The following is a 4,537-nucleotide window of genomic DNA, read 5'->3' as shown; positions in this document are numbered from 1 at the left end:
GGTTAGTTGGGTTGGAGTGGTTTTGTTCTCAGTTTTATGTACAAGTCAGCTTGATTAGTTTGTAAGCAAGAAGGGATTATCTAGTGGAAGCCAATTGTAATATGTTGCCTGGAAGCCCAGTTGTTTTTCCTGCCTACTTTTGCTTTCTTTTTTTTTTTTTTTCCTCTGAGTGCTAAGGCATCGCTTTTCCTTCCGGCTTTAGGCTTCCTCACTTGCCATCAGCAATAGATGGTCTGAGAGACCAAACCCAGTAACTTAATGCTTTTGAAAGGAGCATTAAATGCTTTACTAACAGATTCTGCATATTGTGAAAGCAAGAATATGCAGTTTATTGCTGCAGAATGAACTGGTGATTCACCATTCAGCCCATTCTCAGATTCTGTGCTGAAGTTTGCCCGTTTGGCTCCGGTTTGCTGTAATCACCCTGTTTGTCAGCAGTTTTGGAAGTGTCCTTCTGGGACAGTATGCTCTCTTTTGAAGGTTTTATACGTTTGAGTTACCCCCTTATTCATTTCTTTGGGTGAAAAAAATGAATTTTCTTGTGAAACGTTGTAAAAACGCAGAACTTCTATCTGTTCTGCCTCTACCCACACTTCAGCTATTACTGCTGTCTTGTATATGACGTGTTTTGGTTAGAAAAGATGAGTTTGTTCTAGAGACGATGGTTGTAGGAGGTACTCATCATGATGTTTTTTTTCCTATCTGGATCTTTTTTATTGCAGAGGCTGTCTATTTTATGGCCCCCCAGGAACAGGGAAAACACTAGTTGCTCGTGCACTTGCCAGTGAATATAGTCAAAGTGACAGGAAAATATCATTTTTTATGAGAAATGCTTGGGACTGCATGAGAAAATACATGGGGGAATCAGAATGCCAACTTCGTGTGTTATTTGAACAGGTAAGGTTGAAATGCACAGTGTATTCTGTCAGAGTTGAAACCATTATTTTTTGTGGTCAACGTTTTTAAGTAGAACTTGCTCTTTTTTTTGTATTTTGTTAGGTTTTTTTTTCCCACTGAAATGGAAATGCCAGTGTTTCTGCTGTGAATGTCAGCTGTAAGAACTACTGGAACGATTTGCTTCCTGTCAGCCGGATACAGTGGGTTGACACAGACTGTCTTCTGTTAGTCATGCCAGATACTCCAGTAGCTCTATCAGTAGAGGTCCCAGAGGCTAAAATGAAAGATCTAGTTTAGATGACATTCCAACCATGATGTTTTTGTGCATTTTTCCTTTAAATAATGCTGTTTTACTCTGTGTTTTTGTGCTAGGCCTATCAGATGCGATCTTCAACTATTTTCTTTGACGAGATAGATGGTCTCTCTCCTGTGCACTCCAGTAAACAAGACCACATTCACAGAATCACAGAATCACAGAATTTCTAGGTTGGAAGAGACCTCAAGATCATCGAGTCCAACCTCTGACCTAACGCTAACAGTCCCCACTAAACCATATCCCTAAGCTCTACATCTAAACGTCTTTTAAAGACTTCCAGGGATGGTGACTCCACCACCTCCCTGGGCAGCCTGTTCCAGTGTCTAACAACCCTTTCAGTAAAGAAGCTCTTCCTAACATCTAACCTAAAACTCCCCTGGCGCAACTTAAGCCCATTCCCCCTCGTCCTGTCACCAGTCACGTGGGAGAACAGGCCAACCCCCACCTCACTACAGCCTCCTTTAAGGTATCTGTAGAGAGCAATAAGGTCGCCCCTGAGCCTCCTCTTCTCCAGGCTGAACAAGCCCAGCTCCTTCAGCCACTCCTCGTAGGACTTGTTCTCCAGGCCCTTCACCAGCTTCGTCGCCCTTCTCTGGACCCGCTCAAGTCCCTCGATGTCCTTCTTGTAGCGAGGAGCCCAAAACTGAACACAGTACTCGAGGTGCGGTGTCACCAGAGCCGAGTCCAGGGGGACGATCACCTCCCTAGCCCTGCTGGTCACACTGTTTCTGATACAAGCCAGGATGCTGTTGGCCTTCTTGGCCACCTGAGCACACCGCTGGCTCATATTCAGCCGACTATCCACCATCACTCCCAGGTCCTTCTCTGCCAGGCAGCTCTCCAACCACTCATCTCCCAGCCTGTAGCTCTGCTTGGGGTTATTGCGCCCCAGGTGCAGGACCCGGCACTTGGCCTTGTTGAACTTCATGCAGTTGGCCTCAGCCCATCGGTGCAGCCTATCCAGATCCTCCTGCAGAGCTTTCCTACCCTCGAGCAGATCGACACACGCACCTAACTTGGTGTCATCTGCAAACTTACTGAGGGTGCACTCAATGCCCTCATCCAGATCATCGATGAAGATATTAAAGAGGACCGGCCCCAGCACTGAGCCCTGGGGGACGCCACTAGTGACTGGCCTCCAACTGGACTTGACTCCATTTACCACGACTCTTTGGGCCCGGCTATCCAGCCAGTTTCTAACCCAACGAAGCGTGCGCCAGGGGTGTGGCTGTGCGGCGGCCGCCGGCGAGATGGCGGTGGCAGGGGGCGGTGGCGGATCCTCGGCATCCTGCGCACCCTCCACCCGCGGCCTCGAGCGGCCCGACCCGCTGGCGCGCCTCACCTGCCCCGTGTGCCTCGAGGTGTTCGACAGCCCCATGTGCGTCCCCTGCGGACACGTGTTTTGCACACCATGCCTGCAGGAGTGCCTCAAGCTCAAAAAGCCAGTCTGTGGTGTCTGCCGCAGCACCCTGGCGCCTGGCAGCAGGGCTCTGGACTTGGAAAAGCAGTTCGAAGCGACAGAAACCACTTGTAACGGCTGCAACAAAAAGATGTTTCTCTCAAAGATGCGCAGCCACGCAGCTTCTTGTTCAAAGTACCAGAACTATATCATGGAAGGTGTGAAAGCTGTGACTAAAGAACCACTCCACAACACCAGGAACTTCCCCAATCGCTTCACCTTTCCTTGTCCATATTGCAGCAAGAAAAGCTTTGATCAAGAAGGACTAGTTGAGCACTGAAAAACATTGCACAGCATGGATGCAAAACAAGTGGTTTGCCCAATTTGTGCCTCGATGCCGTGGGGAGATCCAAATTACAGGAGTGCTAACTTCATGGAACACCTTCAGAGACGACACCGGTTTTCATACGATACTTTTGTGGTACGTGTTTCTTCATCCTTGGAATACGTGAGCCTGATGACTCTTAAAACCCAGCTTTTTTTATGTAGCCACTACTGTAAAATGTAGTCCTTGCAGATGGTATAATGCGAGAAGTTGAATTACTGTTAAGTCAGAGGAGGAGACAGCTGGTTTTGTGTTGTGTTAACCAATATGGCCCTGGCAGTAAAAGAATTTCTGTACCCTTCGTTCATAGGATTATGATGCTGATGAAGATGATATGATGGCACAGGTTTTGATGCGTTCTTTGCGGGATAAATAAAATAAAAAAGAAGACTAATTGTCAAACCAAGCTTCCATGAGAGGGAAATGGCCAGCATTCTTGCACTTCTCCCTGTCCATGCCAAGATGAACTCAGGCATTCAGAAATATGGAAGACTTTAATCTTAGTTTTGAATCCCCATTTGATCTTTTGGTATCATTCTTGTTTTTTATTAATATGACTATGTTGTTCAACCACGTAAGGCTAATTTTCTTTTTTGTTTCACACAAAGCTTATTTATAGGTCAGTGTGGAGGAGACAGTTCTGTTTTCCTTCACATCTGCCTGTTTTCTGATTGCTTTCTGCCAGTTGTGCTAGTTTGACTAAAGCCAGAAATACTCCAAATTGACTGGCATGAACTAGCTGGTAAACCTCTTCTTCCCCTGATCTTGTTTACATTTCGTAAATGATAGTATGAGAGGTGTCTTTGTGGCTCTTTTCCTTTAGTGAGACCCCTAGGTGCTAACTCACCAGATTAGTTCCTGTTTCAGCTGGCCTATGATGCCTGTGATTTCATGATGTTTACCAGTGTGTGAATTCTCACAGGCAGCCTCTCAATTATATGGAAAACATGTCTCCAGTATGTCTTCAAACTGCAACATTCCTTAGCAAAAATGTTTGAAGCTGAGTAAGAAACTAGTTCAAAACACTTTAGTTCTATACCTGATTACGATTTTGTTCCATACTTTGACCATAATTTCTAGCCTGCCTGGAAAACAGAACTTTGGTGTTAGCTAAAATGCATAACTTTCAACTGTTATAGCAAATATTAATCATTTGTTGGCCTTATTAAATTGGTGTTTAAAAAATCGGTTTTCTAGGAATCTTAAGCCTTATGCTTGTAGGGGAATTCAGAAGCTTTTTCAATATCCGTATCTTATGTCAACTAAAAATTTCATATATATATTCCTAGTTGTTCCATCCCTCGAGGCAAGCTGGTAGCAAAACTTATAACCCGTAGCACTTGCACAGCACTGCCTTCTGCATTGCAGATTCTAACAAGTATTTTGAATTCCTGTTTTTACTTAAACGTCGCTAAGGTAGCTGAAGCTGTACTTAGATTGTTTTCCATATACATACAGGATGGAGGTTTAGCTTTCAAAGAAAATGTAAAATATAAACAAGTTTGAATTCATAGACAATGGATACTTGATACTCAGTTAT

General features: G+C 44.8%; 1 pseudogene across 1 annotated transcript; it reads left to right on the top strand.

The window, feature by feature from the left end:
* The first annotated feature begins 2,463 nt into the window (after positions 1-2,463).
* Positions 2,464-3,570, top strand: LOC311428771 (E3 ubiquitin-protein ligase RNF114-like; annotated as a pseudogene). The gene is made up of 2 exons: positions 2,464-3,093; positions 3,308-3,570. The product of its transcript is annotated as an E3 ubiquitin-protein ligase RNF114-like (transcript).
* The last annotated feature ends 967 nt before the right edge of the window (positions 3,571-4,537 follow it).

The sequence above is a fragment of the Aythya ferina genome, assembly GCF_964211825.1.
Source record: "Aythya ferina genome assembly, contig: HAP1_SCAFFOLD_137, whole genome shotgun sequence".
In the NCBI taxonomy this organism is placed as follows: Eukaryota; Metazoa; Chordata; class Aves; order Anseriformes; family Anatidae; genus Aythya; species Aythya ferina.
The sequence above is the reverse complement of the archived record's forward strand: the minus strand, read 5'-3'. Positions and strand labels throughout refer to the sequence as shown.